The sequence below is a fragment of the Bubalus kerabau genome, chromosome 13 (genome assembly GCF_029407905.1).
Source record: "Bubalus kerabau isolate K-KA32 ecotype Philippines breed swamp buffalo chromosome 13, PCC_UOA_SB_1v2, whole genome shotgun sequence".
In the NCBI taxonomy this organism is placed as follows: domain Eukaryota; kingdom Metazoa; phylum Chordata; class Mammalia; order Artiodactyla; family Bovidae; genus Bubalus; species Bubalus kerabau.
In genome coordinates, this window is record NC_073636.1 from 24,920,969 (window position 1) to 24,946,201 (window position 25,233).

The 25,233-nt window shown below is 42.1% G+C and overlaps 2 long non-coding RNA genes and 1 other non-coding gene across 3 annotated transcripts in view; 2 read left to right on the plus strand and 1 right to left on the minus strand.

Annotated features, from left to right (window-relative positions):
* The first annotated feature begins 302 nt into the window (after positions 1–302).
* LOC129625427 (uncharacterized) overlaps positions 303–25,233 on the plus strand; it is a 324,047-nt gene continuing 299,116 nt past the window's right edge. Inside the window, exon 1 of the long non-coding RNA XR_008701438.1 lies at positions 303–600. This is a non-coding gene — a long non-coding RNA (uncharacterized LOC129625427). The remainder of the gene's footprint in view (positions 601–25,233) is intronic.
* Positions 2,519–25,233, plus strand: part of LOC129625426 (uncharacterized) — an 85,043-nt gene continuing 62,328 nt past the window's right edge. The window contains exons 1-2 of the long non-coding RNA XR_008701437.1: positions 2,519–2,780; positions 7,863–8,006. This is a non-coding gene — a long non-coding RNA (uncharacterized LOC129625426). The remainder of the gene's footprint in view (positions 2,781–7,862; positions 8,007–25,233) is intronic.
* Positions 21,621–21,693, minus strand: TRNAG-UCC (transfer RNA glycine (anticodon UCC)). Its single transcript has one exon. It is a non-coding gene; the product is annotated as a tRNA-Gly (tRNA).

Genomic DNA, 25,233 nt, shown 5'->3' on the forward strand with positions numbered 1-25,233 from the left:
CCTCGCCCAGCTGGGAAGCTGGAGGCGCACTGGGGCGGCCGCGGCTGCCGCGCTCCTCCCTCTCCTCTGCACCCGCTGTGGCGCCGCCAGCCCGCGGGGGAGCCTCGCGAGCCGCCAGGTGGATTGAAAGTCGTTTCCTGGGAAGGACGGTGAGGGTGCTGCAGACCTGGCAGGCACTGAAACTGCAACTCGGACAGAAACGACCCAGCGGAGGAGCTGGGCGCGGGGCGCCGTGCGCAGCATCCCTGGGCGGCTGGGGGCGGTCGCCGCTCAGCTCGCCGCCCAGCGCGGCGGCCCGACCTCGGCCCCGGGACTCGGGCCCCGGGCGCGCTCGTCCGGTAGAGACCTCCCAGCCCTACGCATTTCGCGGCGGCTCTGGTGCGGGGAATGCGAGCGCGCCAGCTCCAGGTCACCGCCGTGGAGCAGCCGCCTGTAGGAAAGCGAGGAGAGGCGAGGGGGCGGCAGCCTCTGCCCGAAGTAAGTGCAGCAGAAGTTTGCATCGGCTTCCCCGTCGCTCCCCTGGAGCGAGTGGGAGGCTTATCTCCTGCCCTCGTTCTCTGAGGATAGCAGACTTGCCGGCGACCCTCGCCCGGAGAGAAGGTGAGCGTCACGGGAGGGTCGAGGACGCGGGGGGCCAAGGTAGAGTGGGATCCCGATGGAGCCAGGGGAGGAGATCCTCCACCTGAGGGGAGGAACGCGCAAGGTACAGGCCGTGGGGGTCTCGGAAAGGGAGGGGTTTGGGGAGAGAGAAGGTGGAGGTTGGTTGTCACACCTACTCTGGTGACCTTGGCGCGCCATCCTGGAGTGGCGAGCCAGAAGGGTCTCAGAGGTTGGAAACGGGTTAGTCTAGGAAACGGCGTGGCTTCTCATTCGGGGCTGCCTGGGGTGGAGCATCACTGCTGCTGCCGGACCCTGGAAGACCCGGGCAAGAGGAGACAGAAGAACCCGGCGCCGGGCAGCGACGGTGAAGGGTGGGGATTCAGGGCATTCCAGATCCAGGGGCTCGGAGTGGGAAGTTGGGGGGTCCTCTGAGGTGCTCCAGTCTCGACGGGGGAAACGGCGGTCCAGGAAGAGGGCGGGTGTGATGCTCCGGGACGCTACAGTTGCAGTTGGGTGCCTTTGGAGCTTCAGTGGCTAATTCTTGTAATTGGGCGGCTTCTCCGAGGCCGAGAGCACCCGGTCTGCGCCCGTCCCCCGGACCCTCCGGCTCCCCGTCTCGGCTGCCCTCCCCGCGCAGCCGCGGGTCCCCGCAGTCGTCAGGCTGTTCCCCGCGGCGGGTAGGGGGGGTGGGGGGAGACCCGGTGAACTCAAGAGACCCTCGGCGCTTTGCTCACTTGTTCCCGGGGCCCGTTCAGCTCTTTTTAATTATCATCCTCTCTAACCCGCCTCCGGAAGGAGCTTTTATTCTTTATCAATTGACCAAACTTCGAACCTGGAGAAAAGTTCATAGAAGCTGCGCTCCTACCTGGAGCAGAGCCCCGCAGAGGGCAGGGGAGGGTGGCGCGGGCAGCTTCCTCACCCTTTTCTCAACTGGAGACGGTTCTCAGGGAATTTTATATTAAATGAGATGCGATTATTCTAGGAAGTCAACGAAGCATCACTTTTCCAGAGTAGGACCGTCTGTGCTTAGGAAACCAGTATCCCACTCAGCTTCTGGTACCAAGGGTGCACTTTTCAAACCCAGGTCTCCCGCATTGTAGGCAGACGCTTTACCGTCTGAGCTACCAGGGAAGCCTTGTGGGTAAAGGGAGATTGTTAACTAAATTCCTTTTTTTTTTTTTGGCAAGTTATTCATGATGCATAGTGATTACCTAATTTCATTTACTCAGATCTATTCATTCAAAACAATTTATGAGGCCCAGTATGTGCCAGGCATTGTGTTAGATGCTGGGATGATAGAAATGACTGATATGTGGCCCCAGTGTTCAGGGAGCTTATAGTCTGTAAGATATGTGGTCTGGAAAGAAGGTGGAAAAAATACATGCCCTGCAGCAAAGGGCAGGTAATACCTGTTTTTTAGGAAAATGACTCACTTCCAACTCCTTAACTAAGGGGTCCAGCATCTGCTAGATTTCATCTTCCCTGAAATCAGGGATATTATTATTCATCTTTGATGGCCAGAAGACAATCTTGTGCCAGGCACATAGTAGGTCAATAATAAGTTCAGTTAAATGGATGGATGAATGAGTGAATTATTCTTGGTGAAAATATTAGAGGAAGGTATCATGCTGTATTGGGGAAGCATGTGAAGAAGAAAAAGTGAATTGGAAGGAGAAGGAATAAATGGAGCTCTAGAGGGCAAGAAAGAAAAGAGGCTAGGGTTTGTAAACATTTGAAAATTATGTAACAGCAGAGCTTGTTTCCCATTTTCACACAGTGGAAATCAGTAAAGTTCTTTATCTATGAAATACACACATCTCTTTGCGTATTTACATTTTAACTTTTTTTTTTTTTTTTTTTTTTAACAGCAGGTTCTCTGTTACTTTCCCATGTTGCTGGTGGTGGTGGTTTAGTTAAATGAGTCTGACTCTTATGATGCCATGGACCGTAGTCTGCCAGGCTCCTCTGTCCATGGGATTTCCCAGACAGGAATACTGGAATAGGTTGCCATTTCTTTTTCCTGGGGATCTTCCCCACCCGGGGATCCAACCTGCTTCTCCTGCATTGCAGCCAGATTCTTTACCAGAGAGTCACCAAGGAAGCCCTCATTTACCATGTGGAGGTCATCATGCCATGCTCATGTGAATATGTTGATAATGTGTTGATTCAGATGTGTCTAGGTTAGTGGGACAGGTTGGTGAAAAAATTCTTTAGAATTACCGAAATCATGCATTCAGATATCTCATATTTTGCTACTTCATGTGCACATGTCTACTCCTATGCTTTAACCATATTTAATTTAAACATGATTAAAATATTTATACATAGATTCTGCCAATGAAGATTAAACATATATATATACAAGACTGTTCTTGGTTTAATTATCTGAACCAAGGCTACCGTTGGACTCTGGTAGAAGGTGGTAAGTCACTCAGGTTCCAGAATGAATGATACTTTTTCCCCCATAGTTTAATTTTATTATATTTACTAGGCCCATATATTTTTCTTACTTGTACAACAGAACTACTTTTAAAAAATTAGTATTCATTAATGGTAATAATAATTTAGTGATCTGAGTCATGAGTTTATGAGCAATAATTTTGGATTTAGAACCTTCTTAGTGACATGTGATTTGGAGCCATCCTAGAAATTTTGTAAACCTCATTTTTTTCTACTTACAAAATGAGATAATTTTACTTGAATGATTTAATTAGACATTTAAAACAATATGTCAGTATACATTACTATTTTATTTGGGACATTGTTTTCTCTAATCAATGCCATTAATTTAGTATACAACACTGACAAGTAATTTGTAATTAACAGAAAAAAATCCATATTTTCCATTAATGGGTATTTTGTAGGTGTTTTAGGACATTAATGGAGTTCTAGAAAAAGTACTGTGATTGTGGACAATGCCTGGTGATTAAAACAATGTTTTAGAAGTAAATGTAAATAAATACTTTAAATAGTAGCTAAAATTTGGAATTCTTTAACCAGACCCTGTAGTGTTTCGTTTGTTGTGGTTTTTTCATTTGGATTATTACCATAATCACGCTGTTGGATTGAATGACCATTTGAAGGAATCTTGCAGGTGTACAAGCAGTACATTCTAGAGGGCAGAATCTTTATTTTAGAAATGTAGTTAGAGTGCAGAAATGCTGAGATATTAGGAATGTGGGGTCATAGTTACTGAGCTTGAAAATGATCTAGTGCAGTTTTTGGAGATGAGAAAATGAAGGTCTAAAAAGATGAAGGGTATAAATTTCCCAGGAAGACATTCGGACATACAGAAGATTCCCACATATTGTCCATTCCAGGGGCAACTTAAAAGGTCTGCTATCCTTGGATGTCCTCTTTCCTCATTAGCTATATGTATACATATATACCCTGCCTCGTGGACCTTCCTCCCACCCCACCCCCATCCTGTCCATCTTGGTCACCGCAAATCACCTAGCTGCACTCCCTGTGCTAAACAGCGGGTTGGAGGAAGATAACTTGTGTTTATGTTACAACCCTGTCTCTCCCTAGCTACATGGGCAAGTTGCTTTTTATTTATTAGTAGGTTTTTGTTTTGTTTATAGGTAATTACCATGTATGGGGATAGATGTAGTTGCACAATTATTTATTTCTCCTCTGTATTGTAAGTTTTATAAGGAAAAGAACTGAGTATTTCTTGCTCACTGCATGTCTGAGACTTAGCACCTGTTGGGCACACAATGGATATCCAATAAACATTTGTTGAATAAAAGAATGAATGAGTGAGTGAGTATAAAAAAATGATTGAGTGAGGGACACATCTCTTAGGTAGAACTGGAATCCTTAATATGAGAGCCATAACCTTATAAAGATTCTCTGTCTAAAATACTGTTCCCTTTGCCAACATCCCTTTCTGGATAGATGAGCTCCTGATGCACCCCTTTGCCAGACCTGCTTCTCCCATTTACTCCTCTCAGCAAGGGCTAGCTCCATTTTTCTGGTTACTGGGGTCAGAAACCTTGGGAGTTATCCTTCATGTTTCTTCTTCACAGCCAGCATTGAATTCATTTACAAATCCTGCAGCTGTGCCTTCCTGATGTATTGACATTTCGAATCTGACCAGTTCTCACCATCTCGCTTGCTACCAGCCTGGACTGAGCCTCCAGTATTTCCCAGCTGGTTTACTGCAGTGGCCTTCTAACTTCTCTCTAGGCTTCCATCTTGGGCCCACCCCACAGTCCAGGTTCGGCACCCAGCCTGAGCCATACTATGAGCACATGAGGCTCTTCATATGACTCCTCTGCTTACATTTTCCAGTGTCTTCCCGTCTCTTCTCAGAGAAAAAGAAAAAGGCCTTCCAGTACATCAGATGAATAAGGCCCTACACTGTTTCACCACTTCTAACTCTCTGGCTTCTTATACTTCCCCGACCACCCATAACTGCTTCCACTGCACTGACCCCCTTTCTTTTCCTACAACATATCACATTGGCTCTCTCCTAAGCAGTTTTGAATTAAGCAGTTTGAACCTTTTTCTGGAATGCTCTTTCCCAGACACCTGCTTGACTCACTTCTTCACTCCCTCTTTTCTCAAATTCCCCTTCTCAGTGAAGCCTCTCTTGGCTACCCTGTTGAAGATGACACTCCTCTAGATTTTTATTCCCGCCTTTCCTACACTAATTTCCTTTTAGCCTTTGTGACTATTATGACCATAAATTCTGTCTCTATCTTGTGTTTCTCCCATTCGAAGAAAAGCTCCATGAAGGTAGAGATTTTACCTTCTTTGTTCACGTCTGTATTTCTAGTGCCTAGAACAACATGTGGCACATGGTAGGTATGCAGTAAATACCTGTCAAATAAGTACATGGAGATGAAATAGTGTCTGTAACCTAAATAGGGTCCTATTAAAATTAAATGAAAATGCATGTGGAGTATCAGACACAGTTACTATGCTGTCTTCTCTGGTCTCCTGGACTTTTTGTCCCTCCTTTGACCAGGACTGTGATCAGAGGCCCTGCTCTCCCAGGATTCTTAGCTGTTATTTTTGGAAATGACTTTGAAGAAGCCCCAATGGTTGTTTATATGTGCTGCTGGAAATAATTAGGAAATAAATACAGTTAACTCTCTAAGATACAGTGTATTTCTTTTCATAAAATACCTCTGGCCTGGGGCTTCTGAAAGGTGGCTGCTGTAAGTTTCATCTTCTGGGTGAGAGCATCGAAGACTGTCCTGATCTCTGGGTGGGCCCTCCTGTAGTGAAGCGGGGGTCTTCTTCCCCTCTTGGGTCACACTGCAGTTCTTAGATGGCAGTGGCAGTGGAAGGCTGGGGAGAGTGATACCCTGGGGGCGGGGGTAAAAGTGGAGATCAGAGCTAAGCTGGGCAACAGAACTGTTTCTGGAACGTTATTTCTTAATTGAGTCATCTCATCAAGTCAGGACTGAGAGCAGAAACATGAGAAGGGACAGAGAGAAACCTATATGGGTCACTAGTTGGCCACCCAGGTTGGGTTTTAACTACTTTTCCTGTCTCTTAATGCTGGGTTTACTTCTTGCTTGACTTAACATGTCTATTCTCATTGGTTGCCTCCTGGTCCAATGGTTCTAGCTGAGGAGGAGTTATAAGGCCATATCAATTAACCAATGATGTACTACATTAAGAAAATCATAATTAATTTAAGTGGAGCCTTGTATAGCTATCTCTAGGGCTTAGACTAGCCTATGTGGTAAATACTATTCCTTAATTCTAAAAATCCAGCTCAAGAATAGGCTGTACCTGTTTAAATGCACAGTTGGCTGAGCTGTTAGGATGTTTTTTATGGTTCTACCAGGATGTTGTGAGCAGATATTGTGCTTATGTGTTAAAGTTGGGTACATTGTTGCGTTTCTATAAAATTACATACTAAACCCTGCTGCTGCTGCTGCTAAGTCGCTTCAGTCGTGTCTGACTCTGTGTGACCCCATAGACGGCAGCCCACCAGGCCCCCCCGTCCCTGGGATTCTCCAGGCAACAACACTGGAGTGGGTTGCCATTTCCTTCTCCAATGCATGAAAGTGAACCCTACAGCTCGTAATTCCTGCTAGCTCAGAGCAGTCACACTTTATGAGTTTACTCAACGGATAGTATTTGCAATCCTGAGTGTTCATAATGGTTTTGCCTTAACAGAAAAAATGCTATGTTGTGCCCAGTTTTGCTCTAGAAATAGAAGGGGAGCTTTGGGTTTAGTACTTGTAGGTTACCAGATCTGTTCTTAGCATGTTCTGTGACCTTGTCCGATTTGCATTATTTTAGAGTAGCTTTTCTGGAGCCAGAAAAAGTTACCAAAGCAGCAAAAATGGGGCCAACAACCTTGAAATATAGCCATTAGAAATCTGTTTTCTTATAACTGTAAGAGATGCATCCGGAGCAACTTTTCAACAGAAACTGTGCGTGTGTGTGCGTGTGTGTGTGTATGTGTTGTGTGTAGGGGGAGATAACAGACTCTAGGACAGAGGCCCAAACTATCCCAGCACTGTAAGGGAAGAGGGGGTGACTTAGCTTTCCAAACAACTGTGTACACAGTTTTTTGTGTTCTTTTTTTTTGGTGCCTGGTTTACAAACACACTTTGTTCTAAATGTTTTTAATAAGTAGGTTGTTTGGAAACTTCTTACTCCTAGAAACAATGTTACATGTGGAATTTAGGTTCCCAGCTGCCTTGGGAGAAATCTGTTTAATTCATTGCTGAGCATTAAAAAATGATACTGTAGGTTTCTTCTTCATATGAGAAAATCAGTATTAATTTCTAATTAATAAAATTCTAATTTCCATTTTGTTATAACCAAAAGATCTAGGCTGGCACTTTTGTAAGTAATCTCTCCCTTGACTCTTACTTGTATGTTCAGCAGACCAAGAGATTATATTACATATCATGTATAGTATATATATCTGTAATATAGAAAATAAGTAAGTAGACATATCCTTCTTTTAAATATATAGATAATATTGGATCTCCTGCATTTACAAACTTTTAAAAATCAATTTATAAAATCATGTTACCTTAATAAAACATAAATAAATAAAAAACATAACCAATGTTAACTACATAGATATCCTTGAGAGTTCACGGTTCATGTATTGCTGAAGTCTGGCTTGGAGAATTTTGAGCATTACTTTACCAGCATGTGAGATGAGTGCAGTTGTGCGATAGTTTGAGCATTCTTTGGCATTGCCTTTCTTTGGGATTGGAATGAAAACTGACCTTTTCCAGTCCTGTGATCTCTCACTGCTGAGTTTTCCAAATTTGCAGACACATTGAGTGCAGCACTTTCACAGCATCATCTTTCAGGATTTGGAATAGCTCAACTGGAATTCCATCACCTCCACTAGCTTTGTTCGTAGTGATACTTCCTAAGGCCCACTTGACTTCACATTCCAGGATGTCTGGCTCTAGGTAAGTGATCACACCATCGTGGTTATCTGGGTCGTGAAGATCTTTTTTGTATAGTTCTTCTGTATATTCTGGCCACCTCTTCTTAATATCTTCTGCTTTTGTTAGGTCCATACCATTTCTGTCCTTTATCGAGCCCATCTTTGCATGAAATGTTCCCTTGGTATCTCTAATTTTCTTGAAGAGATCTCTAGTCTTTCCCATTCTGTTGTTTTCCTCTCTTTCTTTGCATTGATCACTGAGGAAGGCTTTTATCTCTCCATGCTATTCTTTGGAACTCTGCATTCAAATGGGTATATCTTTACTTTTCTCCTTTGCTTTTCACTTCTCTTCTTTTCACAGCTATTTGTAAGGCCTCCCCAGGCAGCCATTTTGCTTTTTTGCATTTCTTTTCTATGGGGGTGGTTTTGATCCCTGTCCCCTGTATAATGTCATGAACCTCCATCCATAGTTCACCAGGCACTCTGTCTATCAGATCTAGTCCCTTAAATCTATTTCTCACTTCCACTGTATAATCATAAGGGATTTGATTTAGGTCATACCTGAATGGTCTAGTGGTTTTCCTCACTTTCTTCAATTTAAGTCTGAATTTGGCAATAAGGAGTTCATGATCTGAACCACAGTCATCTCCCGGTCTTGTTTTTGCTGACTGTATAGAGCTTCTCCATCTTTGGCTGCAAAGAATATAATGAATCTGATTTCAGTGTTGACCATCTGGTGATGTCCACGTATAGAGTCTTCTCTTGTGTTTTTGGAAGAGGGTGTTTGCTGTGACCAGTGTGTTCTCTTGGCAACTATTAGCCTTTGCCCTGCTTCATTCCATACTCCAAGGCCAAATTTGCCTGTTACTCCAGGTATTTCTTGACTTCCTACTTTTGCATTCCAGTCCCCTATAATGAAAAGGACATCTTTTTTGGGTGTTAGTTCTAAAAGGTCTTATAGGTCTTCATAGAACCTTTCAACTTCAGCTTCTTCAGCCATGATATTGAATGGTTTACTGTGAACTTCCAGATGTTCAAGATGGTTTGAGAAAAGGCAGAGGAGCCAGAGATCAAATTGCCAACATTCGCTGGATCATCAAAAAAGCAAGAGAGTTCCAGAAAAACATCTATTTCTGCTTTATTGACTATGCCAAAGCCTTTGACTGTGTGGATCACAGCAAACTGTGGAAAATTCTTAAAGAGATGGGAATACCAGACCACCTGACCTGCCTGTTGTGAAACCTGTATGCAGGTCAGGAAGCAAGAGTTAGAACTGGACATGGAACAACAGACTGGTTCCAAATAGGAAAAAGAGTACGTCAAGGCTGTATACTGTTACCCTACTTATTTAACTTATATGCAGAGTACATCATGAGAAACGCTGGGCTGGAAGAAGCACAAGCTGGAATCAAGATTTCTGGGAGAAATATCAATAACCTCAGATATGCAGATGACACCACCCTTATGGCAGAAAGTGAAGAACTAAAGAGCCTCTTGATGAAAGTGAAAGAGGAGAGAGAAAAAGTTGGCTTAAAGCTCAACATTCAGAAAATGAAGATCATGGCATCTGGTCCCATCAGTTCATGGGAAATAGATGGGGAAACAGTGGAAACAGTGGCTGACTTTATTTTTGGCTCCAAAATCACTGCAGATGGTGACTGCAACTATGAAATTAAAAGACGTTTACTCCTTGGAAGGAAAGTTATGACCAACTTAGATAGCATATTAAAAATCAGAGATATTACTTTGTCAACAAAGGTCCGTCTAGTCAAGGCTATGGTTTTTCCAGTAGTCATGTATGGATGTGAGAGTTGGACTATGAAGAAAGCTGAGTGCCAAAGAATTGATGCTTTTGAATTGTGGTGTTGGAGAAGATTCTTGAGAATCCCTTGGACTGCAAGGAGATCCAACCAGTCCATCCTAAAAGAAATAAGACCTGGATGTTCATTGGAAGGACTGATGTTGAAGCTGAAACTTCAGTATTTTGGCCACCTGATGCGAAGAGCTGACTCATTGGAAAAGACCCTGATGTTGGGAAAGAGTGAAGGCATGAGGAGAAGGGGACGACAGAGGATGGGATGGTTAGATGGCATCACCGACTCAATGGACATGAGTTTGGGTGGACTCCGGGAGTTGGTGATGGACAGGGAGGCCTGGCGTGCTGCGGTTCATGGGGTTGCAAGGAGTCAGACACGACTGAGCAGCTGAACTGAACTCACTGATCCTTGAGAGTTAAGTCTCATACAAGGCAAATCTTAGAGTGTTGCTCTGTCCACCCATCAGTGTCATTCATGGCTTTGGGAGGAATAAGAAGCTCTCTAGCCACCTGCCCTGAGGCCTCTGCTGTGGCCACATCTGCACAGAAGGGTGCTCTGATAGCTAGAAATTCACTGAGAGTTCTGATCCCACATTTCTCAAGTGTATCTGTGTCCTTTGCTCATCAGATCCCTGAGATTGGATGCTGGTATCTGATACCCCTTCCGTAGAGGTTACAAAACAATGATCCTTTTCCTTCTGCCTTGTCCTCCTGTCCTTCCTACAGTCTTCACCCTTTCTCCTTCCTTTTGGCCTCATTTCCCGTTAAACCCAGCATTCAGGTCCCTCAAATGCCTTTACACAAAATGTGACCCGCCCTCCCTCTAGTGGTGATCAGGAAATCTCTTCTGTTACCTTTTCCCCCAACATTATTGAGATATAATTGCCATATAAAATTGATTCATTTAAGGTATACAATGTGTTGATTTGATACACTTATATGTTGAAAAATGATTACCACTATGCTGCTACTGCTAAGTCACTTCAGTCGTGTCCAACTCTTTGCGACCCCGTAGACAGCAGCCCACCAGGCTCCGCTGTCCCTGGGATTCTCCAGGCAAGAACACTGGAGTGGATTGCCATTTCCTTCTCCAGTGCATTAAAGTGCAAAGTGAAAGTGAAGTCGGTCAGTCGTGTCTGACTCTTAGCGACCCCATGGACTGCAGCCCACCAGGCTCCTCCGTCCATGGGATTTTCCAGGCAAGAGTACTGGAGTGGGGTGCCATTGCCTTCTCCGGATTACCACTATAGCATTAGTTAATACCTCTATCACATCATATAATAGTCTTTTTTCTTTCCTTTTATTTTTTTAGTGGTGAGAACATTTAAGCTCTACTCTATTGCCAACCCATTGATACACATATATTGAAAAATGGTCACCACCATATGATTAGCTAATGCCTCCATCCTGTGTTGTATTTGCCTTTTGTGTGTGTGTGTGTGTGTGTGTGTGTGTGTGTGTGTGTGTGTGTGTTTGGTGAGAACATTTAAGTTCTACTCTCTTGGCAATCCATGACCTTGGTTAATATCAGGAGCTTGTTTTACCTACAGTCCTGGCAATGGGCTGGCTCTTCCCCTCACAACCATCTCCAGAGACCTGGGAGTGGAGACTGTCCTGGTCACTCGTGCAGAGAATGGGTGTCCCAGCACAGGAGGGAGAGGGAGAAGGGGGATAAGAGACAGTCACTGTGAGAGTCTGTGGTTTCTTTTCTTTGGAGGACCTTGTACATTGCCCTGAGAACTTCCCTATCCAGTTCTAGCTTAGTTCCATGGGGTCCCATCTATGTATTCCCTATAGACACAAAAACAAATTCAAAGCTTCTTTGATACCCTCTGGTTTCTGAAAAGTAGGACTTCCCAGGTGGTTCTAGTGGTAAAGTAGTCACCTGTCAATGTAGGAGACACAAGAAATGGGGGTTTGATCCTGGGGTTGGGAAGATCCCCTAGAGTGGGAAATGGGAACCCGCTCCAGTATTCTTACCTGAAAAAGAGTTGAACATGACTGAGCATAGCATGAAGGAAAGTGAAAGGAAGGAAAGGAAAAAAAAAAAACCACCAACAGAGGTGAGACTTTCAAAAGGTTTCATTTAGAGGTGTGTTGGATCCCTGGTGGAACAAAAAAGCTCTGATTTGTTGCGTTCGTTGATTTCTGTGTTGTAAATATTTCTACCATAACTGATTTCAGCATGATGTGAACTGGCTCCCAAAACTCTTCGAAATTTAACAATTATCTCTCATGAATCTGTACAAAAATGCCTTCCTTATTCTACTCTTCATGTCTCAAGCAATAAGGTAAGAGGAAAGATACAAGTTTTCCTCTTGTTCTTTCTCCTAGCCACTCCCTTGCCTTTTTAACTCTGTGAATAGTAGGGGGGGAAATGTATAGATCCTAGAGTCAGCAAATTTGTTTTATAAAGGCCCAGATACTAAATTAATATATTAGACTTTGCAGTCCACATTTGATTTTTGTCACATATTCTTCTTTTTTTATTTTCAAACAACTGTTCCTAGTTTTTTTCAAAGAATTATTCCTAACTAACGGGCAGTACAAAAAATAAAACATAGGCTGTTGGTTGGATAGGGCCTCTGGGTCTGTTGACACCTGGAATAGATGATCAGATGATTAGAAATTTAAACTTCAGAAATTTGAAATTTGTAATTTAAAATTTCTATATATACATAAATTGTGTGATACAAATTATATATACATATATATGTATGTGTGTGTTCAGTTCAGTTCATTCGCTCAGTCATATCCAACTTTTGCAACCCCATGAATTGCAGCATGCCAGGCCTCCCTGTCCATCACCAACTCCTGGTGTTCACCCAGCTCCTGGAGTTCACCCAAACTCATGTCCATCGAGTCGGTGATGCCATCCAGCCATCTCATCCTCTGTCGTCCCCTTCTCCTGCCCCCAATCCCTCCCAGCATCAGAGTCTTTTCCAATGAGTCAACTCTTCGCATGAGGTGGCCAAAGTATTGGAGTTTCAGCTTCAGCATCAGTCCCTCCAATGAACACCCAGGACTGATCTCCGTTAGGATGGACTGGTTGGATCTCCTTGCAGTCCAAGGGACTCTCAAGAGTCTTCTCCAACACCACAGTTCAAAAGCATCAATTCTTTGGCACTCAGCTTTCTTCACAGTCCAACTCTCACATCCATACCTGACCAATGGAAAAACCATAGCCTTGACTAGACGGGCCTTTGTTGGCAAAGTAATGTCTCTGCTTTTCAATATGCTATCTAGGTTGGTCATAACTTTCCTGTGTATATATATGTATAAATGGGCTTCCCTGGTGGCTCAGATGGTAAAGAAGCCACCTGCAATGTGGGAAACCTGGATTCAACCCTTAGGTTGGGAGGATCCCCTGGAGGAGGTCGTAGAACCCACTCCAGTACTCTTGCCTGGAAAATCCCTATGGACAGAGGAGCCTGGTGGGCTATAGTCCATGGGGCCACAAAGAGTCGGACACGATTGAGTGACTAAACACATTTTATATATATATATATATATATATTTCAAAGGTAAAGCCCAGACTGAGTGAGGTTATCCTGAGCGTCTCACCATAGGACCCAAGCTTTGGTCTCTGTTAGAAGAATAAGGCCTCTCAGGGTTGGGGGTGGAGTAGGTGGGGACACCAAGGATGATCTCAGTGGCGACTAAGGAGAAGCCTGATCTTAGGGCATCCTTTTCTTCCCTTCTTTCTTTTATAAAAAAGTTTTATTGAGATATAATTTATGTATTATAAAATACATCCATTTAAAGTACGCAGTTCAGTTTTTTTTAGTGTATTCATAGGATTGTGCAACAATTGCCACATTCTAATTTTAGAACATTTCAATCTCCTCTAAAATATATTCCCATACCATTACCAGTCAATAACCATTCCCTCTGTACCTTCCAGCCCTTGGAAGCCACCAAGCTACTTTCTGTCTCTATGGATTTGCTTGTTCTGGACATTTCATATAAATGCAATGTTTGTCCTTTGTGAGTGGCTCCTCTCCTTTAGAACAATGTTTTCAAGGTTCATCCACATTACAGCATGTATCAGTACTTCGTTTCTTTTTACTGTCAAGTAATAGTGTCTTGTATGGATATACCACATTTTGTTTACCCATTCATCAGTTGATAGATATCTGGGTTGTTTCTCATTTTTGGCTAATATGAGTAATACTGTTATGGAAAGTCATGTATACCTCTGTATATGAATTTATGTTTTCATTTCTCTTGGGTAGATATCTAGGAGTGGAGTTATCATGTGATATGATAACTCTTATGTTTAGCATTTTGCAGAACTGCCACACTGGTTTTCAGAGGGGCTGCATCATTTTACATTCCCACCAGCATCATTTTACATGCCCACCAGCAGTATACGAGGGCTCTATATTCTCCACATTCTTACCAACACTTGTCTCTTTTTTTGATTATAGTCATTCTAATGATGTGAAGTGGTATCTTCTCATCATCGTTTTGATTTACATTTCCTTATTGACTAATGACGGAGAAGACAATGGCACCCCACTCCAGTACTCTTGCCTGGAAAATCCCATGGATGGAGGAGCCTGGTAGGCTGCAATCCATGGGGTCGCTAAGAGTCGGACACGACTGAGCAACTTCACTTTCACTTTTCACTTTCCTGCATTGGAGAAGGAAATGGCAACCCACTCCAGTGTTCTTGCCTGGAGAATCCCAGGGACGGGGGAGCCTGGTGGGCTGCCGTCTATGGGGTCGCACAGAGTCGGACACGTGACTTAGCATAGCGTAGCATTGACTAATGATGTTGGGCATCTTTTCATGTGCTTATTGGGCACTTATATATCTTCTTTGGAAAAATACACGTCTGCAAATATATTGTCCATTTTTATTTTTATTTTTTTGTTTTCTTACTATATATATTTTATTGAAATATAGTTGAGTTACAGTGTTTCAGGTGCAGAGCAAGGTGACTTAGTTATACATATATGCGTAGATTATTTTTCAGATTATTTTCCATTATAGGTTATTACAAGATATTGTATACTACAGAGAACTATTAAATGGAGTTCTTTGTCTTTTTATTATTGGTTCGTAAGTTGCCTAAATACAAGCCCCTTGTCAGATAAATGACTTGCAAATATTTTCTCCCCTTATTTGGGTTGTCTTTTCACTTTTCTGATGGTTTAGCTTGCAGCACAGAAGTTTTGATATTTCGAAGAAGTACAATTTATCTATTTTTTTCTTTTATCACTTACGTAACAAATTCAAGTACATTAAGATTTATTTGTATGTTTTCTGCTAAGTATTTTGTAATTGTAGCTCGCTTAGTTTAGGTCTAATTCATTATGAGTTAATTTTTGTGTACAGTGTGAGGGAGCTGTCCAGTTTTATTCTTTTGCATGTGATTGTTCAGTTGTTCCAGCATCATTTGTTGGAAAGGGTTGACTTGTTTTGGCATGCTTGCTGACATTAATTGACTATAATGCGGGATTTATTTCTTGACTCTCAATTTTACTCCGTTGATCTATCCTAATGTCTTTTCTCATGCCAGTAGTGCATAGTCTTGATTCTGTGACTTTGCACTAAGTCTTTAAATTAGAAGACTCCAGCTTGCTGAGTCCTCCAGCTTGCTTCTTATTTTTCAAGATTGTTTTGGATATCTGGCCCTCTCAAATTTCCGTATTAACTTTAAGATTTGTTTGTTAAATTCTGCTAAAAAAAAAAAAAGCCATCTGGTATTTTGGTAAGGAATTGTTTTAAGTCTGTGGATCAGTTTGGAGAGTAATGCTATCTTAACAATATTAATGCTTCTGATATTCTTCTGATACATGGAATGGCTTTTTATTTACCGAGGTCTTCCTTTATATTTTCAATAATATTTTATAATTTTAAGAGTGTAAGTATTACATATTTTTTTAAAAAAATTATTCTTTACCATTTCTTCCTTTCCTTCCTCCCTAAATGCTCTGTCTAGAACCTGCAGTACAAGGTCAAATTGAAGGGATGAGAGTGAGCATCCTTGTCTTGTCCTTGATCTTCAGCGGAAAGAATTCAGTCTTTCACCATCAAGTATAATGTTAGCTGTGAGTTTTATCAAAGGTGCCTTTTATCAGGTTGAGGAAGTTCCCGTTTTCTTCTTGGTTGTTGAGTGTTTTTATCACAAAATGGTATTGGATTTTGTGAAACTCTTTTTCTATGTCTATTGTGCTATCACTCATTATTTCTGCTCTTTCCATTTTAGTGTTTTACTTTTATGAAACTCAAAAGTGGAGAAATGGAATAGAGTGTGGGTAGAAAAAAATGATTTTAGGCTGCTCATGGAGAGAAGGAACGGAGGAAGAGGGCAACAAGATGAAGTTTAACAGTAGAAAAAGAAGGATGGCGTTGGAAGGAACATGACCACACTTTTGGTCCCTACCTCTAATTTTCTAGGTGGTCACACAGACTTGGAAACACTGGGTGACTTCCTTCTCACATAGCCTGGAATGGCAGTGCCAGTACACAGGCAGACCTGCCCACTTCCCTTTTAGGGCTCTTTCCACTGGTCAGCACCATTCCTCAAGCTAAACTCTGAAGGATAAGGAGTAGTCAATCAGATTAAAAAAATGAGAGGGAGGAGGTTTCTGGTAGAGGATGCTTGATATATAGAGGCCTTGGGGCAGGAGAGAGCCAGTATGGAGACTTCCAAGATGGTGGCTCTGGTTGGAGCCCTGAGTGAGAAGAAGGTGAAAACTGAGAGGGAACAGTTGGGTGAGGGCTCCATCACAGAGTCCTGTGGGCTGGTACTGAGTGTGGATTTATTCCAAGTACAATGTGGACAGTTTTAAGGCGGGAGAAGCAACTTGAAAAGATTTTATGTATTGTGAAGATGACTTGCTGCATTGTGGAGAGATTAAGTGTGGGCTGTGCTGAGGTGGAGAGTCCAGGTGTGACCCTGCAGAAGGTGAGATGGGTGAGGAGAAGTGGGCAGACTAGAGATTTGGTTTGCAGTTAGAATCCACAGGACTTTAAAGCATTGCTAGGAATTCCAAGAGGAAGATGGGTGTGTTTAGACTCAAGAAAGAGGGCTGTGTGGATCCCCTCCTAGGAAGCTGGGTTACTCTGGAAGCAGATGTATTAAGAAGTGCAAGGTTTTGGTTAAGGTGTTCCTGACTTGCTCTCTAGGTGTTTTGACCAGATGTTGCCTCACCCACCAGTAGCAGGTGAAAATTTGTGGAGAAAAAGAAACTTCCTTCTACCTGAAATGCCCTCTTCTTTCCTGATGGACATTGTTGCTGTTGTTGCTCAGTTGTGTCTGACTCTTTGTGAACTCATGGACTAAAGCACGCCAGGCTTCCCTGTCCATCACCAGCTCCCGGAGCTTGCTCAAACTCATGTCCATCGAGTCAGTGATGCCATCCAACCATCTCATCCTCTGTCGTCCCCTTCTCCTCCTGCTCCCAATCCCTCCCAGCATCAGAGTCTTTTCCAATGAGTCAACTCTTCGCATCAGGTGGCCACAGTACTGGAGTTTCAGCTTCAGCATCAGTCCTTCCAGTGAATATTCAGGACTGATTTCCTTTTAGATTGACTGGTTAGATCTTCTTGCAGTCCAAGGCACTCTCAAGAGTGTTCTTCAACATCACAGTTCAAAAGCATCAATTCTTTGGTGCTCAACTTTCTTTAAAGTCCAGCTCTCACATCCATACATGACTATTGGAAAAACCATAGCTTTGACTAGATGGACCTTTGTTGGCAAAGTAATGTCTCTGCTTTTTAATATACTGTCCAGGTTTGTCATAGTTTTTCTTCCAAGGAGCAAGCGTCTTTTAATTTCATGGCTGCAGTCACCATCTGCAGCGATTTTGGAGCCCAAGAAAATAAAGTCTGTCACTGTTTCCATTGTTTCTCTATCTATTTGCCATAAAGTGATGGTACTGTGCCATGATCTTAGTTTTTTGAATGTTGAGTTTTAAGCCAGCTTTTTCACTCTCCTCTTCACTTTCATCAAGAGGCTCTTCAGTTCCTCTTTGCTTTATATTTACATGTTCTTCAAAGCTGGTCTCAAATGTTACCTCTTTTGTGAAACTTTCAAGTTCTTTATTTCAGACACTGACATAGCATTTATTATGTCTCTCTAGCCTTTATTGCTAGGTAACCCTTATTCTGCCTCAATTCTGTGTTGAGCACATGATGATAGGAAGCACAGAGAAGTTAAGTCACAAAGGGTTCCAGTGTCCCTGCTTGGCCACTATGCTATGCTGCCTTTTGCTGGGAGCTCTCTAAACAGAATGCCTGACCCCTTCTCTTGCTTCCCATGACCTCTGTTGTAGCTCTTTTTATATTGCGCAAAGAGTGAAATGAATGTTTCTCTTCTCTGGCAAAGAGGGAGCATATTGAAGGCAGGGACCATGTGTTGTTCATTTTCATATCTCTGGTGCTGGGTGCATGACAGATGCAGAATAAGTGAGTGAAGGAAAGAATGAACATGAATGAATGAATGAATGACTGGCCGAGGGACTAAGAAAATGAACTGGTAGAAGTGGGATGGAGCTTTCTGTCACATTATGCAGGCGGCACTCTTTCTAGGCCAGAGTCCGTGAACTGCATTATAATTTAGGCCAGTGAAATTTCTAGCTTTGCCATCATATGATTTAAAAATTTACATTCATCTTTCAATGTGTTCTAAGCAAATAATACTTTTCTGAGTTAAACAGATGATGAAGCTCCTGCACCGGCAGGTATTATGTTCTTTAAACACGGTTGCTTGGTTGTCACCAAGGACATTTCTGCATCTGATATTGATTTAAATATTCAATTATGAATGTGATGAAGACAGCTTTATTTATAGCTAATGAGGATTGTATTGGCTGAAGAAACCAGCTCTGAGAACAACATGGTGTATTCTTGTTAATCTGATGTGGGTAGACTAGCTTAATCGGCATTCACAAGGCTTTTCATTCTGCGCTGATACGAAATTGAAAAATACTGGGTGCTATGATTTTACTGTATTTTAGTGTCAAGTAGTGAGGGTATTTGTGAAAAATTCATTATGTTTTGCAGATGATTCAAGTCCTGTTGAACTTTTACTTAAATGTATATTTACACAGCTATGCCTTGACTTTTAAACATTTGATGTATAAGATTCAAATTGCAGAATATATCTAATACGAAGTCCGTTACAGAAGAACCATCAGGTAGTTCATCAGATGTCTGTGGAGTGGGTGTAATGAGTCTAGGGGACTGGGTCACCATCCACCCTTCTCATTCTCAAAGGTTGTGATCAATAAAGCAAACCAACCAAGCAAGATTGCTAGCCAGATGGAGAATACAGTGATTTCGCTTGTCTACAGAATCTTCCGTGCAGAGTTTTGTGAAACCTATATTAAAATATATGCTTTAGGCTTATCCAAAGTGGAACTTTTTACTCCTACTCTTTATCTAGGATTGGGCCCCACAAACTCAGGTATGCTTGCACAGGGAGAGAGGAACCAGACTCCAATACCCCCTGCTTGAATATGGATAAGGCTGGAGGCAGCTTCCAGAAAGTGTCATAAGCAGAATAATGGCCACCCTCCCCCAAACTGTCTGCATCCTAATTCCCCAAAATGGTGACTGTTTTTAATGTTGTGTTGCTTTAAGCCACTCCATCTGTGGTATTTGTTATAGCAGCAGTAGGAAACAAATACAGAAGGTTTGGGGACCTGTTCAGATGTGTTTGCCAATAGGAAACAAGAAACAAAGAGCCCTCTGGGTCCCATCCCAGAAAATGAAAGATGAAGTAGTCCTATCTGCTAGTAAACCATTGTCCAGTTAGTGGCAAACGTCAGCAGACCAACCAACCACCCCTTCTCTTCTAGAAAAGAGTGAGTGAGGGAAAAGAGAAGCTGATTAAGGAGTCTCAGTGGGGAGAAGTTTAATGCCAAGGATCAGAGACCTACATAGCCTTGGGGAGGTAAGAAAGATAAGCACAGAGTGACCAGCCTTAGGAACTCCAGAAGCAGGAGTCTCAGAAAGGCTCTATGTCTATAGGACATTCCTTACTTCTGCTGCCTGCCTGATACCTGTGAGCCTGCCTGCAGCCACCATCAAAACAAAACAAACTTTCTGTACATTTCCTGAGTTATTATATAAAATGTGAAAGCCCCCTACCAAATGGAAGATGTTAACTACTTAATGACCATGAGCACACAGCACCCCAGGGCTCCTGGAGCCTAAGGACTGATAATGTTAACTTCTGTGATAATGCCCTATTCCCTCACCATCAGCCAGTCAGAGAATGGTGCATGAGCTGAGCACATAGCCTTCAATCCCCTCCCATACCTGGCTTTTCAAAGTGCTTTGCTGAAACCCTTTGGGGAGGCTTCTTGCATGGCCCTACAATTCCTTTCTCTGCTCAAAAATAAGCAAACGGAAAACTCACTTCCAAATCTCATAGGAGGCCCTCTCACTGCTGAACTCTCAGAGGAACTCTGCAGGCAAGGGAGAAATGTAGTTTCAGGACCTTGCATGGGGTGAAGTATACAGGGTATTGGCAATGTCTGGCACAGAGGGTGAAGAGGAAACAGTGGCACAAATTTGCTTCTCACTAGTTTGAGGGAAGAACATGGGAAGAGGAGCATACACGTTTTTCCCTATGACCCCCGGTCCCTTTGTTCTCTTGACCTTGGGATTGTAGCCTCCCTTATGGGCCCAGTCAGTGAACACACTGGCAAACTCTTTAAGAGACTGCATAGGTGTGCAGTGAAGTTGGTGCTCAAGAGATCAGAGATGGATGTGGAACTGAATATTAATGGATAAGTTTGAAATGATTGAGTTATTATTTAACTACAATTTACCAGATATCTATTTTGAACCATCATTATTTCAAGGACATTTTTCTTTGAAGCTTTTAACAAATAATTTAAGCCAAATTAATATTCATTGCAAATGTCAGAAACAGTTGAATTTTATTTTCATAGGGCCTTTGAACTTCTGTGTTTACTGAGAGAGATAAAATGTTATCGTGCTGTGATTTCTACTTTTTAAAATTTGATAAAGTGCAGGTAATTGTTATCTAATTATTAATAGTTGTAAATACCATTTAATTAAATAATGCAGGAATAAACTCAGCATGCCTCATTTCTTACTGCTCTCAATCAAGAGTTTGCAGAAGATTTTCATGTTACCTGTTAGTTCAGTCTTTAATTCCCTCTTGCTGCTGCTGCTGCTGCTCAGTTGCTTCAGTCGTGTCCGACTCTGTGCGACCACAGAGACAGCAGCCCACCAGCCTCCCCCATCCCTGGGATTCTCCAGGCAAGAATACTGGAGTGGGTTGCCATTTCCTTCTCCAATGCGTGAAAGTGAAATCTCTCAGTCATGTCCGACTCTTTGCGACCCCATGGACTGCAGCGCACCAGGCTCCTCTGTCCATGGGATTTTCCAGGCAAGAGTACTGGAGTGGGGTGCCATTGCCTTCTCCGTAACTGCCTCTTAGGAGTACAAAATTGCTTCAGTTCTGCCAAAAGCAGCAAAGAGGTTGGAGTGGTTAGGGTGGCATGTGGTAGCCAGGTATTTGGGTCTGTATGTAATCTCAGAGTATGAAGGTGGAGAACAGCCAAAGTTAACAACAGGGGGTCAGTAGGTATCTCTGTAAATTGGGTGAAGAGAGAGTCAGAAAAAGCCAAAGTTTCTAACCATGAGCTAAGAGTTTGAAAAATAGTGAGAGAGGCATGTGTCATGGATTAATTGAGGCAGCATAGAAGTTGGGAGCAAGTTGCTAGAGCATCACTGAATGTTTGAGCAGTTTGAACAGCTTTGGGCTGTTCTAGTACCTGGGGAGACTTTTTTTTTGTTGGCTGCACCATGGGACATGTGGGAGCCTAGTTCCCCAACCAGGGATCAAACCTGCACCCCCTGCATTGGAAGTGCAGAGTCTTAACCACTGGACCACTGAGGAAGTCCCCTGAGGTGGCGTTTGTGAGCCCATCCAGGACACGTTCTGGTTCATAAACCTGTGTTCATTTGGCTCTTTGCCTCTAGGTTATCATGCTGAGTATTTCTCAGTTTCTAAGACCTCAAGGTCAATAACAAGAGCTGTTGGTTTCTGTTTATAGTCACTAATCATTTCAGCATTATTTTATCATTTGCAGTTTTGTTTTTGTACTTTCAACAGATTAGTCTGACTCCTGTCCAGGCAAATTACCATGGAACAGAACGTATGTTTAAATACTTGTTGTTTTTCAGTCGCTAAGTCGTGTCCAACTCTTGGCAACCCCATGAACTGCAGGTCTAAATACTGTTCTTCTGTAAAAATGCATCAGTTAGCAAGCATTTTAAAGTCCTCTGCATGTTTGCCAGCCTCATAGGAATGACAGTTTCAATGGTAGTGACCACTGTGCAGATCATATTTTCAGTTAATATTTTGCACTTATGTGGTCCTCTTGCTTTTTTTTTCTCTTTTTCTTTTTTGGCTGGACTACCCAGCTTGCTGGGATCTTAGTTCCTGGACCAGGAACTAAGCCAGGGATTGACCAGGGATTGAGCCCGGACCCAGCAGTGAAAGCACTGAGTCTTACCCACTGGACCACTGGGGAAGTCCCTATACATTCCCATTTTTAAGGTTCTGTCTGATTTCTCTCTATCTAGTAATCTGTGTTGATTTGCATGGTGATATTATTATCATTCTTATTATTAGTAGTTATTCATTCACAAGACACCTACTAAAACTCTTTAGTATTTCTCATAAGGTTTGGCTTTAATCTCCACTAGACTATGTGATATGTGATGTGATTCTGGAGTTGAAGACGTTCTAAAAACTAGTCAATTTAGTTTACTCTATTCCTCAGCAAAATTAGTGCTTCATGATCTCATATTTCTGGGTACCTCTAGGCAATTTTCTTTGTATCCTTGACTTCAAACCCACTCTCAAATCTATTCAGCTCAGAACTCCCTTCTGGAGTTCAGCTTGGTGCTCTGTGTTGATCTCGAGGGGTGGGATGGGGTATGGGGTGGCAGGGAGGCTCAAGAGGGAGGGGATATATGTATTCTTATAGTTGATTCATGTTGTTCTACAGCAGAAACTAACACAACTTTGTAAAGCAATTATCCTTCAATTTAAAAGCTATCCTATGGAAAATCATTATAGAGAAGAATATTAAGAAAAGAATGTATATATATATATATATGTGTGTGTGTGTGTGTGTAACAAAATCACTTTGCTGTACAACAGGAATTAAGAACACTGTAAATCAACTATACTTCAATAAAAAAAAAAAAGAAGAATTCCTTCTGAATGCAGACTTGCATCTATGCTGATTTTTAGGTACCTGGCCCTGCTGTTTCATGGGCTTCCCATGTGGTGCTAGTGGTAAGGAACCTGCTTACCAATGCAGGAAACCTAAGAGATGGAGGTTCGATTCCTGGGTCAGGGAAAATCCCCTGGAGGACAGTATGGCAACCTATTCCAGTATTCTTGCCTGGAGAATCCCATGGACAGAGGAGCCCGGCGGCTACAGTCCATAGGATTGCAAAGAGTTGGACACAACTGAAATGACTTAGCATAGCACAGCACAGCACCAGTTGTTTCATAGGCATCTCACGCTTAATCCGAACAGTCAGAAATCATCACTTCTCCAGATCTGCTCCCCTTTCTATATTTCCTAACTCAGAGATTGTCCCAAGGTGTCTGAACTTATCTTTGATGTCTTCTTTAACTTCACCTCCATATGCAATTAGTTGCTAAGACCTGTCACTTCAGGATTGGGTGGTCCCTCTTACCCAATAGCTTTTATTGCCTATGCTCCCCAGCACTAGGTACCTACTTTGATTATAACAGTTATTTTTTGTATTACAACTGCTATTTGCATTACTGTCTCTCCCTTTTGATGGTGGAGGAGAGAGACTTCATTTTATCCCTTTGGTTGTTGGTTTTTGTTTAGTCTCTTAAGTCATGTCCGGCTCTTCTGAAACTCCATGGACTGTAGCCTGCCAGGCCTTTTTGTCCATGGGATTTCCCAGGCAAGAATACTGGAGTAGGTGCCATTTCCTTCTCCAGGGGATCTTTCCAATGCAGGGATGGAACCCTCGTCTCCTTCATTGGCAGGTGGATTCTTTACCACTGAGTCACCAGTGAAGCCCCATCCCTTTGGTGGCTAGCCTCATATTTGTTAAGTCAGTGAAGTGAGTGAAAGAGTAACTAAATTGGATGAACGTACTGTGACCAGATTTTGTCCGTATTACTTCCTAAATAAGTTATTTTGTTGAGACTGCCACTCCCATTTTATCTTTTCTTTTTTGGTTGGAGGAGGTGAATGCCATGTCTTCTTACTCTGCCATCTTGATCCCCTTCCTATAGGTCCCCAAATTTCTTGATACAATCACTATTAAAGGATCTGTTTTTATTTTTATTTTTTTTATTTTAATTTAATTTAATTTTATTTTTAAACCTGAAACACTGTATTAGTTTTGCCAAACATCAAAACGACTCTGTTGGAGAGGGAGAGGGTGGGAAGATTTGGGAGAATGGCATTGAAACATGTGTAATATCATGTATGAAACCAGTTGCCAGTCCAGGTTTGATGCATGATACTGGATGCTTGGGGCTGGTGCACTGGGACGACCCAGAGGGATGGAGTGGGGAGGGAGGAGGATTCAGGATGGGGAGCATATGTATAAAGGATCTGTTTTTAAAAAACTGATTATTTTTCCAAAATAATTAAGCATTGTTTCAAAATGTTCATTTGAAAAATAGGAGGCTTAGATTCTTATTTTGTTCATTTTAAATTCTATGACTCAGTAGCTTTTAAATTTTTATTATTTTTATAAAAAGATAGTGATTTCATAACAAGGAGATTCCTATTTTATCTTCTTTAATCTTGAGTGTTATGTGACCGAATGATAAAAGTGGTATCAATTTTAGAGTTTCTTCATTGTAGCTGTAAGAGTTTACATTTATTTTCTGACTAACATGAAATTTCAAATATATACCAGAGAGAAAACATTATTCACTTTGTCTCATCTACAGGTATTATCTTCTTAAAAATAAGGTAGAACTGATTCCAAAGAAGTAGTCACATTACCCAAATTTCAACAATTAAACTTGCCTGTGGAAGAAAAAGGCAAAGCTTATATGACACCTTAACTTTTACAACACTTCATTTAAAGGATTAATGTCATTACTCAGTCTACCGAAATGACCTTTGAAAGTCAGGATCTTTACCAAAGAAAGGGCTTTGTTTTAAAGGGGAGCACTTTGCCCCAATTTGCAAGTTAATGTTTGTATTTTGGCCTTATTAATGGTGATAAGAAAGCAGAAACTGTGACACAAAAGATACAAATGTGTTTCAATTTTGAAAGACATTATTGTTCTTTTTATGCCTTAAATAAGTTTTTATGGAAGCATTCTGACTAATGCTGAATATAGGGAACTTATGCTCATATTTCCATTAGATGAGAATATGTCAGTAAAATATATGAACATAGTAGACTCTGTGAACAC